Raw genomic sequence first — 25,526 nt, 5'->3', positions numbered from 1 at the left:
GGGCAGAGAACAATCTGAGGCATTCTTGAGATATAGTACAAAGGACGTGTGGGGACAAAGGACTTTGTGACACTTCTTGTGGAGACAGGGCAACAGCAGATGCAGTCTACATGGAAAGGGGTTGTGTGACATGGTGACACCTCAGTGACAGGATGACAAATGTTCCTCTTGAGGATACATGTTGATGTGACAGGATGGAAGTATATGCACTGCTAAAGGGAGGACTGAGACGTGAAGGAAGAAAAGACAGGTTAATCACCTCCCGGCAGAATGGGGAGTCTACCACACTGATACTATCTATATTAGGAAAGACAGGGTGACATGGCGGCACGTCATGAAAGAGAAGGCCTGATTGACATCAGTGTATCTATAACTCCAATAAGCTTGGTAGAAAGTAGGAAGAGATAGATGCTGTCAGAGATTGGGGGGAAGAGGAAGACATCCACTCCTTACAATTACTGCACAGAAAGAGACAAGACAAACGGCTCGCAGAAGACTCTCAGATACTGAGACTGATCGTTGGCCTTCAACTTATGCTTGCGGATTGTTACAAAGATTATGAACAATGCAAACTATATTGCAGAGTACATATAACAAAAGAAATATGCAAATGTTAGCTCTGGAGGGGATGACTGTAGTTTTCTCCAATTAAATCAACGATAAGAAGTTGTAGTATGAAAGAACTGCACTCCCAATAGAAATACACATAAATCCGCCACAGACAGGGACTAGTTTTATATCAACTGCTGCTGGAATGAGACTAGAGCAAAACAGAAAGTTGCAAATGTCAAGTATAATGGCAGAGATTGCCATGTAGTTTGGGCGTGCAGATGCAGCAGAGCTGAGCTTTTCTTTGGGCACAAAACTAATCATGATATTAGAATGTGTTATATGTAGTTTTACACAGGACTGCAATTAAAGAGCTATTCCGGGCATTTATAATAATGACCTATCCTCCAGCTCACTATTAGTGCAGTCGGGCTGGACGTCCACTGCTGTGGTAGGAGCCGGAAGTGTAATAGACGGTTTGACTCTCATTGAAATCAATGGGAGCGATGCCTTCTATTAGGGTCCTTTTACAAGCCAAGATAATCTTTCAAACAGCCGAAAGATTGAAAGCTTTAGGGATGCATTTGTAAAAGGTGTTAATGGCTTTAATTGTCTTCATTTGCATGTAAAAGGACCTTTAATCAAACACAATTAGTACACTGTTATCGTGCAGTCTTTTGAAAGATGAGCGAAATTCATTCAAATGGAACAAATTTGCTTAGTCTTTCAGAGGCTTCAACGATGGATTTTATGTGGGCTAAAATCCACCGTTCAAATGAAAAGTGCACGATGCCTGCGTTTACATGTAACGATTATCATTCATTTTCGGTTGTTTGTACGAATTTTAAGAGATAATTGTTGTGTGTTAAAGGGCCTTTACACTTCCAGCTCCTCACTGTGTTCAGAGCTGGAAGTGTAATAGAAGGCATTGCTCCCATTGATTTCAATGGGAGTGAAGCAGTCTATTACATGGTGGCCATCTGGCCCTGTTGCACTGAAAGCAGGGTGGAGGACAAGCTGTGTAGCAAGGATCTTGAGCAGTAGATCCCCACCGATCCACTGTTGATGACCTATCCTGAGTATATACCTCTTTAACATCAGTTGCCTTACCTTGGTGAGTTATGTTGGTGCACAGAAGAAGTAGTTCAATAAAAACGTCAGCTCTAATACATCTTTAAAAATTCTACTAAAGTAGAACATCAATATTACAATAAGTGTCCATTTATGAATGTCCTCTTGCGTGAGTTAGAAGTCACAGGTAGCAGGCAATTATTCGCTAACTGCCGTCTACCTTGTCGCATGAACCCCGGGGGTATTGTGGCCATGATTTAAAACCGCTAAGCTTCGGGGCAGGTAGACTAAGAACGGGATACAACTGTAGTGTGCCCGATAATGTCAACACCAAAAGAGGGGGCTAGCCTTATAAACCCCTTCCTTTGCCATGTGACATTGACTGCAGCTAAGGACAACCTATGGAGTTGGAGCTGCAGACAGGCGAAGAGTATTGTAAGGCAGCGAGCTCGGCTGTTGTTTAATAATACAGAACATAAGAAATGAAAAAAACTAGTAAAGCAATTATTGTGAGGAACTACAGGCAGCCATTAAAAGGCAAAATGAGACAAGAGGGAGTAAAACCTGACCAGTAAGAGGAAAGAATATGCTTGAAGCGTAATACGGGGTGTAACACAAAGGTTATTCATCAGATTTGTGGAAGCCGTAGAGAACATTACACTGTCTCCTTTTTCTGTAGATGCTTTTATAATGCACCAAATATATCAAAGGGCTTCTGGAGAAAGCAGAAAAAAATCCATCATGTTCCATATAATCACACAGTGATCCCATTGATCAGCTACATTTTTTATCAGGTCTTACAACTTAGATGGGTAGAAGATAAGCCGGCTGTCAATGGTGACCTGAGATATGAAGAGCAGGTGATGTGCAAATCTATCAGGTCCACCCAGCGCATATCAATGAGCACACCCACACTCTGTTCACAAGATACACCCCCACAGTAGACAAGCATACCAAGGTGTAGGAAGAGGAAAAAGCCTGGAGTGCTGCATTGTGCTAATCTGTAAACAAGATAGGAAAAAAAAACCTCCTCCTACAGCTTTTGAATCATCCCTTGCATGTAATTAAAAAAATCTATTTCCTAAAATGTTGCACTATTTAGTCTTGTGTAAGGCTTCAATGAAGTCTCCTGTCAGAGGGTCTAAATTTCTTCAAAAATGTTGCAGGCAATCGGTGCATACAATAAACTTAGTGGTTGTTTAAGGGGTTAAATGCCCATCTGTGAATATCACTACTGTACTTTATTTATCTTCCTGCCAGGATCTTAAGGGAGAGATCACTTGACTGTGTTTTTATACTCTAACTTTGCTGCTGTGGACTAATAAGACCTCAGCTGCCTGCTAAATAAATGATGGACTAGGTATAAAGGGAGGGCTCTAGTGTGACTCAAAATCTTTAGGGAGTGCAGAGAAGAGAGACGCTGCTAGTAAGAGCTGCAGCAGAGCTGACTTGCAGCTGGACTTGTGAGCTTTTGCAGCCAGGGTGGAGCGCTTTGGTTTTTTTGCAGAGAGCACAGAACCTTGTGAGGAGTGAGCTGCCCCAGTGCTACTAGAGAGCTGGGTTTTTTTCTGTAGCAGAGAGAGACAGAGTGGAACTCGGATTCCTGAAATGGTACTACACAGCTGTTGAAATGGGAGTGCTAGAGGGAGATCTGTTGATCATCCAAGGAAATGTCCGATATACCTAATTATCTACTGCAAGTGTTGATCCTTCACCGGGAGAGAGACCATCAATGAGAACAGATACACGGACAGCTAGTATCCGGATATTCAAGTTTCGGTGGTGTGTAATCTTGAGTACCATCACAAAGGCGCAACACAAGTAAAACAGATTATTTTCATCATTATACAGCCTCCCCAAAGGTACTGTGCTAATAATTTGTTCAGGGGGCAGTGTCTGCATATTTCAGTGAGTGGATTTAGTCATTTGGATAACCGAAGTTCTTGCAAGATTAAGTTACTTCAGAGGAGAGGTTTATCTTCTAACAGCATCTGTGGACTTATTTGGCCCCTAAAAAGGGTAAACTATTTGTATACTGTGCTAATTCTACATTGTGTGCACAATTTTAAGGATACCCTATTTGTAGGTTATGTACCAAGTTATAGCATTATTCGAATGTTAGTAAACTGTTTGTATTGTATCCATGTAAGAGCTCATGTCCACCACTGCGTTTACACCACGTATTACAGGTGCGTTGCGTAGCTGCGTGATGCACGGAGAATGGAGTCAATGAAAGTCATTGGACTTTTATTGATCCATGCACACCGGCGTGTAGACACTGTGTGTACCACGCAGCGTGAGCCCCATTCATTAGTATAGGCAGTGTTTGGAGTGCTGTCCATACTTGATTTATGGTGTATGGGCGGCATTTTTATTCGCATGCCCACTTGTTTTTTGTGTGCATGATACGCGGGCATGCCCAGTGCACCCGTAGCCATATGTGGTTTGTATCGGCAGACAAGCTGTTTACAAATGCCTGTAAAATGCTGTGTTTTACCGATACGTTCGTAGACAGGAGCCCCAATACTGTTGTATGTTATTGCCATATTATTCTTGATCATACATTCAGTAAAGCGTTGTTTGTTGAACTGAACTTGTGTTTAGCCTCTCCATCACCGGCGTCATACTCCTCACCTGTTACAGATGCTTTCACTTTAAAGTGACCCTCCGGTTTTGGGACAATATTCTGTTCTAGTACAGGAGGAGGACGGGGTATATTACCTGCAGTTGTTCATCTCTGCTGCTCCTCCAATCATGCCAGTTCTGGGCCTCATATTCGGCTGTCCAAGATGGTAGCAGCAATTTTTTAAATACCTAATGCACACTGTGCACTGATCTCGTGCTAATCACATGACCAGTTCTGGCCAATCAGAGAGCAGGTATAGTGCACAGTCTAACACTACCAATTCACTGTGGGGTTTAGGTAGTCTGAAGATTATATTGGCCATCTTGGATGACCAAACACCTAAAACTAGAGGATCAAAGGGTAGCAGAGAAAAACAACTGCAGATAATATACACTCCATCCTGCTCTGGTCCCAAGACAGAATTCTGTCCGGAAACTGGTGGGTTGCTATAAGCTGTACACACTCTGCGGCGTTGGTTTCTCTTACACAGACTATTTTTCGTTTTCTTCCCCTCATCAATGTGCAGTAGATTGCGAGCTTGGCTGGGTGAGAGCCTTATGATGTGGGTCAGGAAGGGTATAGCTTCTCCTTAGGCAGAGAACCTGGAAGGTGTGAGGAGACTTATAAGGCCATGCATGCTCATCTGAGAAATTTGAATATGCATGTCACGTCATAGGCTTCACACCCAACCAGGTCGGCAATCTACCGCATGCTGATTACGGACAAAAAGCCCAAAACAGTCTGTCTGTAAATGATTGTATTTTTTTTCTGGAGAAGACTCTGGCTTTTTCAGTCATTGTTACAAGGCCTGTTAAAAGAACAAACATTGACTTGCTGGAATGCTGCCTTTCAATAGATGGCGCTGGAGGTATATTGTGCAGTCTTCCTTTTGCATACACCCTGCAATACCCTGGAGTTTGCTTTAAACAGTGGACCTCATCAATGTGCACATTTTTCTAAAAAAAGGTCTTGCCACTTGATCAGTGTCTTATTTTTCTCTACCCACTATCGCACTGACCAACCTATCTAGGTTGCACAGCTGCTGATTTGAAAGCACCTGGAACTTGTTCCACCTATTATTCTTCCCCACATACAGAAATAAGAAACCATACATTGGAACAATTTCTCCACCAATCTCCTCACTGGATCTTCATCGGAGTAGCTCCACTTCCTCCCTTTACTTCTACGCCACCACTATTTCTATCTGATTCACAGAACTTGTACTGTCTTTAGGTCCCGGTTAAGAATTACCTTGGGGTTCTCCTTTTCCCCGGAAGTCTTAAGGAAGTGTTCGAGCACCTGTGAGGAAAAATACATCCTTCACAATGGACTACTACAAGAACTGCTTCCCCGAAAAAGAACGGTTGGTGAATCTTTTCACTAAAAAATCTCATATCAACCAAGATCTCACTACAGAATCTACCAATAAGGATCAGATAGAGAATAAAACTGTATTTAAATTATTCTTCGAACCAGAATACTTTTTACGTGAGAAAGCCTAACATCATTTGGACTACCGTTTCCTTCAGATATATCTTGAAGAAAATATTATCCCTAGGGGCCAATTCTTTACCCCGAAAGGCCACAAAAGGAAACTACAGTCAAAAAAAGAACCGAAAAGTGTAAAAAGGGCAGGAGGAAATATTCCATTCCCAAAAAGGAACAAACAAAAACAATAAAAATGTTCAATCTTTCCAATCATATTCTCTCAGCCACAGAGAGCGACCTCCTCAATAAAGGACTCTCCTTCCTTCCGGATGATAAATTAGACGAATTTAACCTCTTTATAGATATTAACTAGAGATGAGCGAGCATACTCGTCCGAGCTTGATACTCGTTCGAGTATTAGGGTGTTCGAGATGCTCGTTACTCGTAACGAGCACCACGCGGTGTTCGGGTTACTTTCATTTTCTTCCCTGAGAAATTTGCGCGCTTTTCTGGCCAATAGAAAGACAGGGAAGGCGTTACAACTTCCCCCTGCAACGTTCAAGCCCTATACCACCCCCCTGCAGTGAGTGGCTGGCGAGATTAGGTGTCACCCGAGTATTAAAATCTGCCCCTCCCGCAGCTCGCCACAGATGCATTCTGACATTAGTTCAGGGAAAGTGATATCTTGGTGGAGCTGCTATAGGGAGAGTGTTAGGAGTGATTTTAGGTTTCAAGAACCCCAACGGTCCTTCTTAAGGCCATAAATCTTCTCTATATGCGCTCAATGGGGCCGGCGGCAGCAGCGCCGACCCCATTGAGAACATATAGAAGACAAATCCTTCTTCTCTGCCACAGCTGTAACAGCTGTGGCAGAGAAGAACGATGTTTGCCCATTGAATTCAATGGAACCAGCAATACAGCAGGTTCCACTGAAAGCAATGGGCTGCCGGCGAGCGCGGGGATGAATTGTCGGGAAGGGCTTAAATATATAAGCCCTTCCCTGCAATTCATCCAGAAATGTGTTACAATAAAAATATATACCGGCGTATAAGGCGACGGGGCGTATAAGACGACCCCCCAACTGTCACCTTATACGCCGGCAATACAGTGGAGCAAAGAATAAAAATCATTACTCACTTCTTCTGACGTTCTGCGGCGCTGCTGCAGGCTATCGCTCCCTCCTGGTTCCCAGCAGAACATTGCTTTCTCTATGAAGGGCTTTAAATCCCCACCTCCAGAAACACACGTGCCTTCAGCCAATCACAGCCAATGACAATGATGTCATTGAATGGCTGTGATTGGCTGTGTTTCTGGAGGCGGGGATTTCAAGCCCTGCGTCCAGAAAGCAATGCTCTGCCATGGACCAGGAGGGAGCGACAGCCTGCAGGAGCGGCGCAGAACGTCAGAAGAAGTGAGTAATGATTTTTATTCTTTGCTCCACTGTATTCCCGGCGTATAAGGTGACAGTTGGGGGGTCGTCTTATACGCCCCGTCGCCTTATACGCCGGTATATATTTTTATTGTAACACATTTCTGGATGAATTGCAGGGAAGGGCTTATATATTTAACCCCTTCCCGACAATTCATCCTGCGATCGCCGGCAGCCCATTGCTTTCAGTGGAACCTGCTGTATTGCTGGCTCCATTGAATTCAATGGGCAAACATCGTTCTTCTCTGCCACAGCTGTTACAGCTATGGCAGAGGAGAACGATCTTTATGCTGACAGTGCGGGGGGGGGGGGGGGGGCACTCTTGCCGCTATTGTGGCTTAATACTGGGACCTGTGAACTTGAGATGCAGCCCAACATGTAGCCCCTCGCCTGCCCTATCCGTTGCTGTGTCGTTCCCATCACTTTCTTGAATTGCCCAGATTTTCACAAATGGAAACCTTAGTGAGCATCGGCGATATACAAAAATGCTCGAGTCGCCTATTGACTTCAATGGGGTTCGTTACTCGAAACGAACCCTCGAGCATTGCGAAAATTTCGTCCCGAGTAACGAGCACCCGAGCATTTTGGTGCTCGCTCATCTCTAATATTAACTAATTCACTAGAAAGCTCACTCTCAGAAGACATTTTGCCATCCAGGAAAATTTGGGTATCGTCAATCTTGCAACCAACCTTGCCGATAACCCACAATTTTCCCTGGTGGACTCCAGCTCTTCCTCTCTTCCTTTCCATATGGATTTGAAACCCAAATCTACCTTTTACCCCATTCACCACAGGGGCAATTACATAGATATTTTCTCTACACTCATAAGCTCAGAATTCAAGAAGAGAAATAATATCCACCCATTAACCCACAAATGAAACCTTAAAGGAGATGTCCCGAGGCAGCAAGTGGGGTTATACACTTCTGTATGGCCATAATAATGCACTTTGTAATATACATTGTGCATTAATTATGAGCCATACAGAAGTTATAAAAAGTTTTTTACTTACCTGCTCCGTTGCTGGCGTCCTCGTCTCCATGGTGCCGACTAATTTTTGGCCTCCGATGGCCAAATTAGCCGCGCTTGCGCAGTCCGGGTCTTCTGCTGTTCTCTATGGGGCTCCGTGTAGCTCCGCCCCGTCACGTGCCGATTCCAGCCAATCAGGAGGCTGGAATCGGCAGTGGACCGCACAGAAGAGCTGCGGTCCACGAAGATAGAGGATCCCGGCGGCCATCTTCAGCGGTAAGTATTGAAGTCACCGGACCGCCGGGATTCAGGTAAGCGCTGTGCGGGTGGTTTTTTTAACCCCTGCATCGGGGTTGTCTCGCGCCGAACGGGGGGGGGGTTTAAAAAAAAAAAAACCCGTTTCGGCGCGGGACATCTCCTTTAATAGAAGAGAATTGTTAGCCCTTAAATCCATCACGGATTATCAAGATATTGTAATCCGAAGTGCGGATAAAGAAGGAGGTATTGTAACCAAGGATCGCTCTACATATATCGCAGAGGCGATGCGGATCCTGTCTGATACAATGTACCATAGTTCCCTATCAATCGACCCTACAATCACTCAGTAAGCTCTTACAGATCTCATCCAAGATGCATTTCACAATCAAATTCTAACTAAAATAGAAAAAAAAACTTCCTCGTAAGGCCATGTTTTATCATTTACCGAAAATCCACAAAGATCAAAAAAATCCTATGGGCAGACCTATAAATTCGGGTATAAATTTAGTCACCAGCAATCTGACTCAATATATTGATTTTCTTTTAGGAATCTAAATTGATAACATATTTTTATATCTCAAGGATAGCTCCACCCTCATCATTGGTAGTCGGCTACCTGCATGGTGAGAGGAGGATGCATCTATATGCACTCCTCAGTCAGTAAGTAACGGCCATTTTCTGTGATTGTTTTTAATTCTTGATTTCCCCTTCTGTGACGCATTTATATTAGTGTAGGGACCCACTACAACGCAAGGAACCGTGAAATGGTTAGTGGGCTCATGTATCTTGGCCAACATTCAACCAATGCCTTGCATTTATTATCTATCTATTCACGTGCAGTGTGGCTTTAAGACTCCAGGGGGAGCCCAGGGTGGCAGTACTAATGTAATTCACTGATGGAAGTGCAGGGCAACCCACCGAATTATCATGGCATCATTAATAGGTTGCTGGTCTGCATGGTGAACTACATATATCAGAATGGTCTGGCACCCTGTATCCACTATGTGTGGGAGTGAACACCAAGCATCCACCCCCCTCATTATCAGGAGGCAGCGTGAGTGGGTGTCTTATCAGTGTCCTGCACAGGTGTTATTGGCTCCTCCATTTGGAAGTCAGCTACCTGCATGGTGGGAGGAGGATGCATCTATATGCACTCCTCAGTCAGTAAGTAACGGCCATTTTTCTGTGATTGTTTTTAATTCTTGATTTCCCCTTCTGTGATGCTCATTAATCTACTGAAAGTAGTTCCATGGTAGTCGTCATATCGTTGGGCCACATTAGACATTACATCATTATATGCAAACATCCCACATGAAAAAAGCCTTCATATTATCCACGCAATTTACAGCAAGATCCCACTAGACCTACCAAACAGAAAGAGTTAATGCTGAATAGTATTAAATGTATCTTAAAAAAACAATTTTTTTTCTTTCAATTCAAGGCTTTACATACAAGAAAAAGATACTCCGATGGGGACCAAACTTTTTGAAGAATACATCACTTCTAATCACAAATGGTCAGAAAATATAAAGTTTTGCAAGAGATATATAGATGACTTAATTTTCATATGGAACAGCATAGAAGAGGATTTAAAAAAAAAAAGACAGACTCACACTCTACATATGTGTGATACGCGGGCATACACAGTGCACCCGCAGCCATATGTGGCTTATATCGGCAGACAAGCTGTTTACCAAACCCTGTAAAATGCTGTGTTTTACCGATACGTTCGTAGACAGGAGCCCCAATACTGTTGTATGTTATTGCCATATTATTCTTTATCATACATTCAGTAAAGCGTTGTTTGTTGAACTGAACTTGTGTTTAGCCTCTCCATCACCGGCGTCATACTCCTCACCTGTTACAGATGCCTTCACTTTAAAGTGACCCTCCGGTTTTGGGACAATATTCTGTTCTGGTACAGGAGGAGGACGGGGTATATTACCTCCAGCTGTTCATCTGCAGGTAATATACCCCAAGATAGGTCCAAGATGGTTGCAGCAATTTTTTAAATCCCTAATGCACACTGTGCACTGATCTCATGCTAATCACATGACCAGTTCTGGCCAATCAGAGTAAGTATAGTGCATAGTCTAATACTACCAATTCACTGTGGGAATTAGGTAGTCTGGAGATTATATTGGCTATCTTGGATGGCCAAACACAGGACCTAAAACTAGAGGATCAAAGGGATAGCAGAGAAGAACAACTGCAGATAAAACACACTCTATCCTGCTCTGGTCCCAAGACAGAATTCTGTCCCGAAACCGGTGGGTTGCTATAAACTGTACACACTCTGCGGCGTTGGCTTGTCTTACACAGACTATTTTAGAGGTTTTGCCCCTCATCAGTGTGCAGTAGATTGCGAGCTTGGCTGGGTGAGAGTCTTATGATGTGGGTCAGGAAGGGTATAGCTTCTCCTCAGGCAGAGGACCAGGAAGGAGTGAGGAGACTTCTAAGGCCATGCATGCTCATCTAAGAAATTTGAATATGCACGTCACGTCATAGGCTTCACACCCAACCAAGCCGGCAATCTACTGCACACTGATGATGGACAAAAAACCCAAAACAATCTGTCTATATATGGTTATATTTTCCTTATGGAGAAGACTTTGGCTTTGGCTTACAATTCTCAGTCATTGTTACAAGGCCCGTTAAAAAGACAGACATTGTGCCGTCTGCGTTTTGCATATGCCCTGTAATACCCTGGAGCAGAGGCGTAACTTGAAGCTCCTGGGCCCCAATGCAAAACCTGGAACGGGGCCCCCAACTATAATGCTTTATTCATAGTACTGGGCTTCCTATATGGAGAAGAGAGGCCTTATGGGCCCCCCAAGACTCCTGGGCCCGGGTGCAACCGCATCCCCTGCATCCTCTATCGTTACGCCCCTGTCACTGGAGTTTGCTTTAAACAGTGGACGTCATCAATGTATTACCTAGTACATGCATGCAAAATCTTACAGAAGCCATTCATTTACTGTGGAGTGTAAGGGAGGTAAACTGATTACTTTTGTTCCATTACAAAATTGCACTATAAGGAACTGTTACTAATGTTGTTGTGATTAGTATGCAGTAATGTTATACTGTTTAATAATAATATATCTGTTCTTTTCTCACCATGGACACGCTAAAAACGCTCACTGTTGCCCTCATCCTCTCTTGGCTCGATTATTGCAACTTGTTGCTGATCAGCCTCCCCCGTGCCAGACTCTACCCTCTCCAATCCATCCTCAATGCGGCAGCCAGGCTCATCTTCCTGTCCAGCCGCTACTCGGATGCCTGTGCCAGTTACTGCACTGGCTGCCTGTTAAATACAGAATTCAATTTAAACGAATCCAGACTGAGCGCCCCTTTAATTCGAACCTCTCATTTACGCCTCCAAGACTTCTCCAGAGCAGCACCAGTCCTCTGGAACGTGCTACCAAAACTATCTGAGCAATCCCTGACACACAAAACTTCAGGTGTGCTCTAAAAACGTACCTCTTCAGGGAGGCATACCATATCTCCTAAACCAAACCCCTCTCTACGCCACCTGATAACATGCTCCCTGACCTATGGACTGCAATCCCTGCTAGCCAGCATCAACTGCCTCATGCAGTCACACCGTTTTTTCCGTCACACGGCTAAACGTCTGACCATTGTTTATGTATAATAGCATCCCTCACTCTCCACCCCTCAATACTGTGCACATCTCTACCCTGCCATACCTTGCACATCTCCACCTCCTTTACCTTTTGTATCACCCCATTACTTGTAGTATGTAAGCTCGTTGGAGCAGGACCCTCACCACTACTGTTTCCATCAACTGATTACTACATAACCGTGGTTCTGAAATTTTTGTACTTTTGTCTTTCTGTATTCCCCCTGTCTATGTAAGCGCTGCGGAATATGTTGCCGATATACAAATAAAGATTATTATTATATATGATTTTATGACATTTACCTCATGTAGTCTGGGCCCCCCTGGCATGTACAGTAGAATCTCGGTGAACCGTTCCTTTAAGAGTGTTGCCATTCTTGTGTTAGTTGATGACACCAAGAAGGTGTTTCTGCACACCATCTTGCAAGAGGAGGAGGTGTCAGTCAGCTAAGGGACATTACTTGGTGCCCAGCACTGGCTTGATGGTGAATGTTGAGCATTGAATAGCAGCATCTGTAGGTGGGACTGGGGTGCATCCTTATTAAAATTTCCCAGAAGAGCATGCATGGCCTTATAAGTCTCCTCACACCTTCAAATTGCTCTCCCTAAATGCCCATTTACACGAGCAGATAATGGCTCAAAGATCGTTCAAACAACAGTATGAGAGACAGCTTTGAGCGATTATTTTGCATAAAAAATAATTGGTATTTAAGTAGCTACTCAGCTACTAAAATACCAATTATGTATGTAAATGAAGCCTTCACTGAACACAGGCTAATAGCCTAAGGCTATTATCTGTGAGCAGATCCTTTGTTCTCCACGGGGAAACAATGCTATCAGCACTACCCGAGGAGAACGACTGATAACAGTGAGCAATGATTTTTAGGTAAGCTTGATTTTACCGATCAGCAAAAACTGCCTGAAATGCGTGTGCCCCGCGCCCATTTACACGCACTGATTATTGCTAAAACGATCACCGATTAGCAAATTTTTAGCGATAATCGTCCAGTGTAAATGGGCCTTAAGGAGAAACTATACCTGTTACGGTACTAATGGGGTACTTGGGTACGCACGGCGCGGGGCTCCCTGATCTACACCCATGCCACTGTCCCTTCCTGGAGATAGCCCTGATGGTGGACACGTCCAGGCCGCTAACTCTTACCATACGCTTACTAGGGGGGACAGGCAGGGACCGCAGTACCAATGCAAGAGACAACTACCCATCAACACCGACAGGAAAGGCAGATAACAAAAACATGAAATAATACAAACAGAACAGAGGCAGATGGTTAGGCCTGGCTGATAACAGCGAGGTCTAACAGACAAACTAACAGAAACAGGATACAAACATAGGCGGACTAGAAAACCCCGGCTGATAACAGCGAGGACTAGCAGACAAGCTGACAGAAGCAGGATACCAAACGAGGCAGACATCCTAGAAGACTGAGGGAATGGCACAAAGTACCAGGGCCAGATTACCAGCAAGTCAGAGTAGCTGGACTACTCAGCAAACACTGACGACTGAAAATTAAAGCAAGGTCTAGCGGACAGGCCTGGCAGATAACAGAAAGTAAAGCAGAAAATAGCAAGGTCCAACGGCCATGAAAATCATAACAATAATCGGCAACTCCCAAGCAGCAGGAGCTGGATTATATAGGAAGGCGGGAGGAGCCGATAGGTGGATACACATGTCAATCACCAGCACACCTCTCAGACACATAGCAGGGTAATTAACCTGACTAAAAGGCACAGGAGATGTTAACCCTGGCTCGTCTGGACAGAACAAGATGTGCTGGCAAAGTTAACTATGAGCAGACAGGCGTAACAATACCCTTCCTTACAGGGTATACAATCGCTTTACATGTCTGAACTATGTTGTAAGTGTTTTTGCTCTACACTATGAGTTCCTCTGATTTATACAGTGCATGCATTGTAATAGGCAATATCTACTTTGAGTCCTGCCAGGACCTTCCTCTTCGATGAAATACCTGCTTCCTGATGAGTCCCATAGGCTGTCTCATTTAAGAATAGACAGGTGCGTGTAAACAGAGGTAGCTATCAATCACAGAGTAGGACCGTCCATTGATTGGACTAAGTGTGGACTTCAAACAATAAATTACAAGTGATTTTTTTCCTATAAAACTCTATATAAATATGTTCAGCTCCTCCTGCTCTATAAAATGTGTCCCCAGACGGGACTTAAATGCACCTGCACCCTAATTACTTCCTACTTTTCCTTCCATAAAACTTTGTAGCTTTTTACACAAATCCATTTTGCTCTGCAGAATAAGAAACCATGACACTGAGCAGATGGCTCTTGGCACATCAATAATAAACTGTTTGGGGATTGGAGCCATAGTTTTAATAACTTCCCTGGCAGTCCAGCTGCAAAAAGATGATGTGAGACAGCAGTAGCCATAACTAAGGATAATGCATTTGGATTATGTCACTATCAGACACTTGGTGTGTATTATAAAGTCACAGTAGATAGATTAGTCTACATTGTAAAGCCATCAAGAATTCGTCAGTCCACAATGTAAAGATCAAGCAGATCTGCAGTCCGTGCTATAAAGATGGCAGAGATCTAAGGACCATCTTATTTTTTATGTATATTGACATCTTAAATACAGCATTATCACAGCACCATGCTGAGTCTTTGTTATCACTATTACTGGATCAATTTATACTAGCTATGCCTCCATTCAGCAACAACAAGGGGGAAAGATTTTTCCAAGGATTTTATGGTGTAAATGAATCAGCAACCCTCATCTCCAATGTCAGGATAATTCTGTACTGGGGAAAAAATATTTTCAGGAAAGGAAAAGACTCCGTGGAGTCCATCTCTTGATGCAGATTCTGCCAAAGGTGGTGTAACACTTGAAATAATTCACAGTCATTGCCTGTGGAGAGGCCAAAGAGAATTCACTTGACCTATAGTGAAGGAGATTGGCACTGGTGTACATTGAAAAGAGCAAAGTTCAAGTTGGGTTTTGCTACCTAAGACATAAGGCATTGACATGTTTCCTCCTCCATGCCCTTTCCATGAGTCTTGGGTCAATTACCTATCCTATTGTTTTCTAACAATCCAGTTAGAGAGAAGTCCTGTACAAGTTATCAATACCCAATAATAAGGATGATGGGACCAACCATGGTTGGGCGCTCTCTCTTTAACAGTTCTGTGAAAGTCTCATTGGCTGCCTTTAATGGTACATAAACCAATGATGATGGGACCATCTCCGCTCCAATCAAACCTTTCCTTGAGCTCAGTAGTAGCCACAAGGCCACCTCTAACGTATGTAATCTTTTGATTTAAAGTGCTGAAAGAAGATCTGGATGTCTACAAACCTTTAGCTGCATGGACTATGTAGCTTTCACAGTTTCTCTGCCATTCAATGATCCTGGATTTCAAAGCCCCTTCTAAACGCACAGGATACATTGAGCTTTTCCCCATTTTCATCACCTTTCACTTTTGCTAGCAAGGTCATGCTTCAAGACAGCCCAAATCCACCACACATTTCTTCATCAACCCGTAGCCAAGCACTCAATAGATTATCCACACACCAATCTATAATGAAAGCTTCTAATAGACTCTTCTGCTCCACTCATTCCTCTTGTCATGCCGTTCCTCTTTGTCAGACTCTGTGCTGCTCCCCTTTATGTTTTATCATTTAATTTAAACTCCTGGCATCTGAAAAGCAGCAAAAACTGAATTTCAGAAATTTATTTTCAATCATTTACAGTAATATTGAAGATCTGAAATTGTGTGCTTCTTTACCGCTAATGTTCTAATAGAAAATTGCCCTCGTAAGAATTGCCACTTCACTACTTCAATAGATGGTAGACCTCCGCTATGAATGACAATGTCCAAAGACATAACACTGGCTTCACTTTTCAAATATAGAGAAATTTATCATGCAACAGTGTAACAAATGGCAACAATACGCTCCATATCTGAACGATCATTCTAAAATAAGGTGATAGTTTGTTAGACGGCATCAGGCGACACAGTGTTATTTGTATGGAAGGGAAATAATGGCAAAAGTAGAAGTTCTCATTGATATTACTTAGAAGCGAGTCGAACAGCACAACAAACACTCTCTTATGGGTACTTATAATGGAAAACTAACTTAGATGCAACAGTTAGCATTGACCGTGATATCTAAGTAAGCAGAGTGGATTTACGCACAAATACTGTACTATTGATGACTTACCCTCAGGATAGGCCATCATCAACTGGGATGTTGCTTGGGACCCTGGCCAATCCTCTGACCAGTTGCCCATTGTCACCGACCAGAAGCAGTTGGCTCCGACTCTTGTGTATAGATGGCACTTGTAACTTCAGGCTGGGGTCTCATTAAAATCAATGACTGCTCCCCTGCAATTATAAGAGCCAGGCACTACACAGGGGTCAGAGCAAACTGCTTCTGCTCTGTACCCTGATTCCCGTCAGTGACAGTGGGCAACTGATCAAATGATTGGCCAGGGTCCCAAGCAACGGACCTCGGCAGATCAACTATTGATGACATGTCCTGAGGGTAGGTCATGAATAGTACAGTATTTGTGTGGAAATCCACTCTAACTGTTTAGATGTCATGGCCAATGCTAACTGTGGCATCTAAGCAGCTTGCATTGCTTTTTGAGCTCCCTATCACTGCCAACATTTTTTTAGAAAAAGTGATGAAAAGTGGCATGTACCCCAAAAATGGTACCGATAAAAACTACATCTGGCTCCACAGAAAACAGCCTTCATTCAGTGTCATGGATTGGAAGAGTTATGGGTGTCAGAATATGGTGACAAAACGCTATTTAAAAAATAATGTTTTTATTTTTTTAGAAGCAGTAAAATGCAGAAAACTATATAAAATTGAGATTACTGTAATTATACTGACCTGCAGAATAAACAAGTCATTTTTACTGCACTGTGCATCCCATAAAAGGGATGGAATGTCACAATAATTACCTATTTCAGCCCACTTTTAAAATTTATAAAGTACATTAAATGGTACCACAGAAAAATACAACTCATCCTGCAAAACACAAAATATGGCTCTATTGATGGAGATTAGAGATGAGCGAGCATACTCGTCCGAGCTTGATGCTCGTTCGAGTATTAGGGTGCTCGAGATGCTCGTTACTCGAGACGAGCACCACGCGGTACTCGTCTCGATTAAACGAGCACTGACCATTAAATTCAATGGAGGCGGCAATACAGCTGGCTCCATTGAAGGCAATGGGCTGCAGGCGAGCGCGGGATGAATTGTCGGGAAGGGCTTAAATATATAAGCCCTTCCCTGCAATTCATCCAGAAATGTGTAAAAATAAAAAAAATATATACTCACCTTGTCCCGGCAGAACGATGTTAGCCCATTGAATTCAATGGAGCCGGCAATACAGCCGGCTCCATTGAAAGCAATTGGCTGCCGGCGATCGCGGGATGAATTGTCGGGAAGGGCTTAAATATATATGTCCCGCTGAGCCAATGAGAGGCAGCAGTCACTCACCCATTCATAAATTCATGAATGGGTGTGTGAGTGAGATCTGCCTCTGATTGGTCAGGCTGTGACCAATCAGAGGCAGCTCATTCAGCAGGCGGGGATTTTAAATCCCCGGCTGCTGAATACTACACACAGCTGTTCAGACCAGTTCAGGAGGACTGCCGCCGGCCGCGCTGAACTCCGTCTGCCGGAACCAGGTGAGTATATATTTTTTTTTATTTTTACACATTTCTGGATGAATTGCAGGGCAGGGCTTATATATTTAAGCCCTTCCCGACAATTCATCCCGCGATCGCCGGCAGCCCATTGCTTTCAATGGAGCCGGCTGTATTGCCGGCTCCATTGAATTCAATGGGCTAACATCGTTCTGCCGGGACAAGGTGAGTATATATTTTTTTTATTTTAACACATTTCTGGATGAATTGCAGGGCAGGGCTTATATATTTAAGCCCTTCCCGACAATTCATCCCGCGATCGCCGGCAGCCCATTGCTTTCAATGGAGCCGGCTGTATTGCCGGCTCCATTGAATTCAATGGGCTAACATCGTTCTGCCGGGACAAGGTGAGTATATATTTTTTTTATTTTTACACATTTCTGGATGAATTGCAGGGAAGGGCTTATATATTTAAGCCCTTCCCGACAATTCATCCCGCGATCGCCGGCAGCCCATTGCTTTCAATGGAGCCGGCTGTATTGCCAGCTCCATTGAATTCAATGGGCTAACATCGTTCTTCTCTGCCACAGCTGTGATTCAAAAGGTTGAATGGGTTTGGGCCACTACACTAGTAATGTCAGCACACAGAGGGTGATGCCCCGCATCAAATATAGTTAAGATCAGCCTGGTCCAAAGTGGTTCTTGGCATGAAAGTTGGCATCAAAGTGGACAAACGTTTTATGCTGATTTAAACAATTAACTTGTGTTTTCAAAGAGTTAAATAGATTTGGGCCATTGTTCTAAGACCACCAACACATAGAGAGTGATGCCTCACATCAAATATAGTTGTGTTCAGCCTGCCCAAAAGCTTTCTAAGCATCAATGCTGGCATCAAGGTAGGCAGAAAGCCATATTTTACTGATTTGAATAAGTTGCGTTTTCAAAGGGTTAAATGCATTCAGGCCATTGTTCTAAGGCTGCCAACACACGGACAGTGATGCTCAGCATTAAATATAGTTGTGTTCAGCCTGGCCCAAAGTGGTTCTGGGCATGCAAGCTGGCATCAAAGTGAGTAGACTGCTAGTTTTTATTGATTTGAAAAGGTAACTGGTGTTTTCAAAGGGTTAAATGGGCTTGGGCCACTGATCTAACAGTTAACAACACCCAGAGGCCTGGCATCAAATATAGTTGCTTTCAGTCTGGCCCAAAGTGCTTCTGGGCATGAAGGCTGGCATGAAAATGGACAGACAGACAGTTTTGCTGATTTGAATTAGTACCTAGTATTTTCAAAGGGTTAAATGGCTTTAGGCCACTGATATGACACTGCAAACACACAGAGGGTGATGACTCTTATCAATTATAGTTAAGTTCAGCTTGGCCCAAAGTGGTTCTGGGCATGAAAGCTGGCTTTAAATTGGACATTTTTATTCAAATCAGTAAAAAGTTGCCTTTTACCAATTTTAATGCCTATTTTGATGTCCAGAACTACTTTAAGCCAGGCTAGATTCAGTTGCACTTCATGCAGGCTATCACCTTCTGTGTGTTGAGAGTATTGGTTCAATGGCCCAAACTTATTTAACCCTTTGAAAACATCAGTAACTTATTCAAATCAGCAAAAAATGGCTGTCTGCCCACTTTGATGCCAGCTTTCATGCCCAGAACCACTTTGGGCCAGGCTAGATTCAGTTGCTCTTCATGCATGGAATCACCCTTGTGTGTTGGCAGTGTTGGATCAGTGGCCCAAAACCATTTAACCCTCTGAAAACATCAGCCGTGTTCCTCTCATGGCGCCTCCCTGCAATATAATGTATTATTAAAATAAGTTCTTGTTGTTAATACTCGAATGCATTGAAAACACAAAAAAAAATTTATTGCAAAGAAACTGCTGAATAAGAAACCAACTGCAGCCTTAAATAAGAAATTGAACGAATAAGAAACCAACTTCAGCATCTTTTGGGGGGCCTGGTAGCAAATGTGACCCTTGCAACCCCTATAGCTACACCCCTGCATGTAAGTAATACAGGTAGCCCATGTAGCTGCTGTGTGTAGAGTAGGAGCTTATTGCAGGTTGGACCTTTCTTTATTTTAATGGGTGGGAAGAACCTAAAAAGAGATGTGGTCCCCACAGGTGCTACAATATCAGCAAACACAGCAGAATATGTTTTAGGCCCAATGTCCACTTGCAATCATGGATTCTATTGCTGAATCCAGCTGTGCCCACGGACATTGGGAGAAAAATAGGTTTTCTTACCTCTTCTTACCACGGATCTACGGCACAGCCACACTGACAGCTGTGTCTGTGTGGCGGATATGACAGCTTCCATTGACTTCAATGGAAGCCATCCCGCAGGATCTGCAGACAAAAATGGAGCATGCTTTAAATTGCCCTGCGGATGGCAATGCATCCCTATGGGCGCGGATCCACACTTGGACATTGGGCCATAGAGTCTAACGTGGGGTGGAGGCACCTCTTCTCATGGGTGGTTAGCGATGTGGTGGTGTCAAGCATCACCTGAATGGGCCCTATTTTTTATCTTTGCAGTGAAGCCCCCATCCTCTATGTTTATGAACTTATAGTAGCCTTAATTTAATAGGTGCATTCTGGTGGCAGGTTCCCTTTAAGATGGCGAAGGTACTGTTTCCATCATAGTTAGCGTCTATTTCCTTTAATTACAGATAGGTTTGCTACATTGCTCCTCTCTAGGCTTTCTCACATATCTCCATTCCAGATAGACCGTAAATTTGTGTAAACAACTTGCACACAGGTTCCTGGATGTACAGCGCCTTTGTGCGTTGCTTCAGGACATTTGGGATTCTTTACCAAGACAACTGCTATGTGTCTTATTGTGAAAGTACAGTAAACACTCTTTCCGCATTCAAGAGAAGCTAATCCTTCTGTGCATATACTTTGGGAAGTTCACATATAACTGAAGATTCATCATCCAGATCCACCTAGTGATGGCAGGATCTCATTTGCAATGTTTGTCATTCTTTCCGTGTCTAATGAAGTGTTTGTGATCGGCATAACAATTGCCTTCCTGCTGCATATTTACAAGTGTTTTTAAACAGTCCTTCCACTCCTGGCGATGCATTAGATAAAAAAGATATTGCATACATGGCTGTACCCTTGTAGAATGACAGTCAGTGTCCGGCTAGGATATGCCATCAGAAAATGACTTAGTGTTTAAATCAAGTTTTTGTATTCAACATTTTTTTTATTAATTCCGGGTGTTTTTTTTTCCATTTTCTCATGCCATTATGCATATTTAAAAAAATATCTTTACATTTTGCAGTTTTCACATACATTTAGACGGGACAATTATTGCCCGAATTCCCGCTGTAAACATGCGGTCACTGCCAGGGCACTGGGTGAGAAATTGCTCACTTGTTGGAGTCACTTGGTAGAATTGAAAGACAGGCGACTATCTGAAGAACTTCTGTTTACAGTGAATGGCGGCAGCTGGCTGCAAGGATCCCCGGCCGTTCCGCCTCTATTCACTTGAACCACTATCACTCCTGTGTAAAAGAGAGGAGTGATAGTTGGGTGGTAGTCTGTGGGACTTACATGCCCAACAGTAATCCTGTGTAAAGGGACCTTTAGGCCTCTTTCACAAGGGCGACAGCGATAGCGCCACGAGAAAATCACAGCGACATTGCATCTGTGTTCTGTGCGATATCGCTGCATTTTCTCTTGCTGGGAAGCCGTACCCCGAAAATAAGCCCTATCTACCTTTGAATTAAAAAAAAGAAAAATACATCACCTATCAAGCACTGTCCCATCCGGCGCACGTCTTCTCCGCAGATTCCCGACACACTTGCTTGTAGTTTTCAGCCAATGCTTCCTGGTCAGAGGCTCAAAAACCCTGCCTCTAGGAAATGCTGGCTCTGATTGTTTCTCGAGCACCATGGCTCAGCCAATCACTGCAGTGCTCGATTACCAAATCCCAACCATCGCATTGAATGGCTGTGATTGGTTCATCGAGCACTGTAGTAATTGGCTGAGCCGCAGTGCTCGAAAACCAATCAGAGCCAGCACTTCCTGGAGGCGGGGTGTTTAAACTCCGTTACCAGGAAGCACTGACAGAAGACTTCAGACAAGTGTGTTGGTGCTGCAGAGGAGACGTGCTGTTGAGTGGAGCACCTTTTACGTCATGTATTGTTTTTTTTTTCCATGTAGCTAGGGTTTATTTTAGGGGACACAGTAGGATTTCCTACTGTAAAAGTTGCATTTTATGTGATGCGATGCAACAGAAAGGAAGGCTCCATAGGGAAGCATGAGCTACAAAATATCGCAAGTCACTGCAATATTTAGAATGCCGCATTTTTTTTCTCGCAATGTAGCAGCCTACAAAACACTGCTAATGTGAAAGAACCCATAGGAAAGCATGGGCTTCACATACATGGGATTTGTAGCACTGTTGCATCACAAGAAAATCCCTTTTTTTTGTTGTCCATGTGAAAACAACCTTAGCCTAATTATAATCATATGTCACAGATCATGCCCATAACAATCTCCCATAGAAGTCAATAAGTTTCCTTCTGTCTCTTGTGTCTATGGTCCATGAAGCAGCTGTACAGAACAAGAAGTGTCAGACAATTTTTAGGCTTAGTGGCCATAGTAAAAACTGCAAGATGCTACGATTATGTTTCAAATACACATAATGATTTTTTTTTTTTTTTTTTTAAATCACCAAAAAATAAAAGAACATAAAAACATGATTTCAATGATAGGTCATTTTCTGATGACACATTACCTTCCAGTCTGAATCTGAGGGATCGTCCTACTATACAGATTAAGCAGAACACATTTATTTTAGGTGCTTTCCATTGCACCTAGAAGCCCTCAAATCTATAAAGACTACAAGATTGCTTATGATCAGGGTTGCCAACCGTCCAGAGATTCCTGGACTGTCCATTAAAGGAAGGTACTTTTTTCCAGTGTCTGTGAAAAATATTAGATGTGTCCATTAATTTTTTGAGGCTGGAGGTACTTGAGCGGGTTATTATGATTGTAATGATCATCATCTTATAGTTCACAGTGAATGCTGTTAATGAGTTCATATCAGTATATGACCTATAGATATGTATCACTTAGAAACTTTATCTCTCATTATGGTTTTTCAATGTGTTCATAAAAAATGTCATCTGTCAGCGGTTTCCAGATAAGTTGTCCAGTAAAATGAAAACTCAAGTTGGCAACGCGGCTTATGATTAAATAATAAAGACTGTCCTAGTGGTACTTGGTCTGCAAACTCAACTTAACGATAGATTGTCTTCTGCTATAACTAATAGCCCTGTTATGGCTGAGCTCTTGTGTCAAAACATTGGCCAACCAGAGAATTCTGAGGTGGGTTGGTTCAACCCTTGCGTAAACCGTGTTGGCAAAATTAAGTGACAGTTAAAGGAGTTGGCCACAATATGTTTGCAATTTTCTAATTTGTGTAAAACAGGAAAATGCTAGCCCTGTTGTTGCTAGCGTTGCGGTCATTGTGGGCGCACCGGACTGCCATCTGAGCTCCAGAAGGCGGCAGGGGCGCTCCCGTCCCCCACTGTGACTGTCACCGCCGGCCTTCCTGCAATGTCCCCTGCTGTCACTCTTACTGCCGGGCTTCCTGCAATATCTAATGCAGTCCCCCCACCCTAGCCTAACCCTAACCCTAGCCAAACCCTAACCCTAGCCAATCAGGAGCTTAGGGGCATTAGCAGGGTGGATACAGTCAATCACTATGTCTCCACCCAAACTTCTGGTGGAGACAAGATGCACCAGTACCTTGTTAATTTCCCTTGTCTCCAGCCTCTTAAAGGTACTGCATTCCTCCTCTTCTCCTGTCTTACAATGTTACAGCAGCTCAGCAGTCAGGACAGAGAGAAATGCATGTTGGGATTTGTACCATCTCTTTTTCTGAAGTCCCGCCCACACAAGACTATTGGATAGAGCACTACCACAGGAGCAGGTGAAGTGGAAGTGTTATAGAAACTACATATAAATAGTTCATTGTGTTTGTAACAAGTTAGTTTTGTTTCTGTTTATTGTCTGGGACACTTTGGATATTTTATACTAAAAATGGCCAACCCCTTTAATTATGAATGAGAACAAAATAGAACATGGCAGCTGGGGGATTTTCAATTCCCCTTAGTTGCTATGAATTTCTGTTGGCAATATACAGTATACTGTATATATCTGTGTATAGTCTAATTTACAGATACTCTTGTGGGTTATAGCTGAACAGTGACTCTACCTATGAGCCATGAGTGGAGTTTCCATCCTTCCACTAACCTCAATCATACCTGGGGCAGCAGCCACACCTGCTAAAAAGAACAACTTACAGTATGTATATCATGGTGCAAAAGAGTTATTAGAAACCCCAGTCAAATAATTTCAGTTTGATTCTTCTTCAGATTCAGAACAACAGTTTTCAGGGCTGTGAGTTGACAAAGAGTAAAAAAAAGAGCAAAAAAGTGTTTGGGGTCCCACCATCTGAGGGTCTCCGAAAACCCCACAGGGCAATTAAAAATAGTCATTTCCTAGAAAAACCCATTATAATACTATCAACCAACTTTGAGAACCAAGGCCATGAGTTGTATTATGTATGCAAAATCTAGCACTTGTATTTGGTCACTGTAGAAATATTATTTGTGACTATATGGTATCAATATGTGGAATATTTTGTAATGTGGTATTATTTAGACTCTGAGTAGCAGGGTTAGTCTGCATGATAGCTCTGAAGGATTATCATTTTGATAATGCTGGCTACCATTTCCTTCTGGCGAAGATTCTAGCATTGGTTTATATTCCCAGTCATGTTACAAAGCAGGCTAAAAGGTTGCATATTGACTTACAGGAAAGCTACCTTCTAATAAGTGACACTGCCGAGGCATGGTAGCATCTCCCAGGTGAAATAGCTGGCGAACACTTTCACTAGTTTATAGTACATGGTGCTATTTTCCACCCTAGGTCAATATGGAAGTCTGCACTAACATATCCACACTTTATGGACATTGAGGCTTCCTAAATGTAATGTAATAAATAACAGTTGCATCTCATCACCAGCAGCACACGCTCTGCTGCACAATCAATCCCAAAATAAAAGGTCAGCATACAAAGCTTCCATAAAAAAAACTTTTCTATATTTTATTCATTACAATTAAAAAGATGTTACAGTACAATAGAGATGAGTCTCCAATGTGCAGCACACCCACTGAGGAAGCTGGGGGTGAAACACGTGTCGGGGTGCAGGTAGTAAGGCGGGCTTTACACATTATGTACTGCTGCTTATATGCATAGATTTAATGCTTTGTATGCTTGATGTGTCATTTTATATGATTAAATGTTTGTTGATATGTAATTTTGCATGCACTTTTTGAGCATATATTTAATTCTATGAACTTGATATGTTGTATGCCTTCCTTCTGCCTTTAAATATCATAAGGAAATTTAAAGTGGACATGTACGTTTTGTATAAATGAAGGATGGAGTTCATGAGAGTCTGGGCTACTTTAGGAAGCCTCAAACCAAAAATAATAGACCAGCACGTAAAGCTGCCATGAATAAAATATAGAAACGTTTTTCATGGCAGCTTTACTTGCTGGTCTATTATTTTTGGTTTGAGGCTTCCTAAAGTAGCCCAGACTCTCATGAACTCCATCCTTCATTTATACAAAACGTACATGTCCACTTTAAATTTCCTTATGATATTTATTATCATTGGCACATGATGCCATCAATTAGGTCTAATAGATTATTTGTGAATCTTCCGATAAGAACCAGACTATAGTTACAAGTAACTGGCTCCAAAATCACCTCTAAATGAGGTTGTTTTCTGCTGGATCTTTGTAGCCCATTATTGTATCATAGTATGGCTCTTTAGAGAATCCTCTTCTACTCTGGTCAGTCCAATCCTCTGAGG

The 25,526-nt window shown here is 42.9% G+C and overlaps 1 protein-coding gene across 1 annotated transcript in view; it reads right to left on the bottom strand.

The window, feature by feature from the left end:
* GRIK5 (glutamate ionotropic receptor kainate type subunit 5) overlaps positions 1-25,526 on the bottom strand; it is a 344,216-nt gene that overhangs the window by 191,619 nt on the left and 127,071 nt on the right. The window lies entirely within an intron of this gene.

This window comes from Eleutherodactylus coqui, chromosome 6 (assembly GCF_035609145.1).
Source record: "Eleutherodactylus coqui strain aEleCoq1 chromosome 6, aEleCoq1.hap1, whole genome shotgun sequence".
NCBI classification, from domain to species: domain Eukaryota; kingdom Metazoa; phylum Chordata; class Amphibia; order Anura; family Eleutherodactylidae; genus Eleutherodactylus; species Eleutherodactylus coqui.
This window is presented reverse-complemented; position numbering and strand designations above follow the sequence as displayed.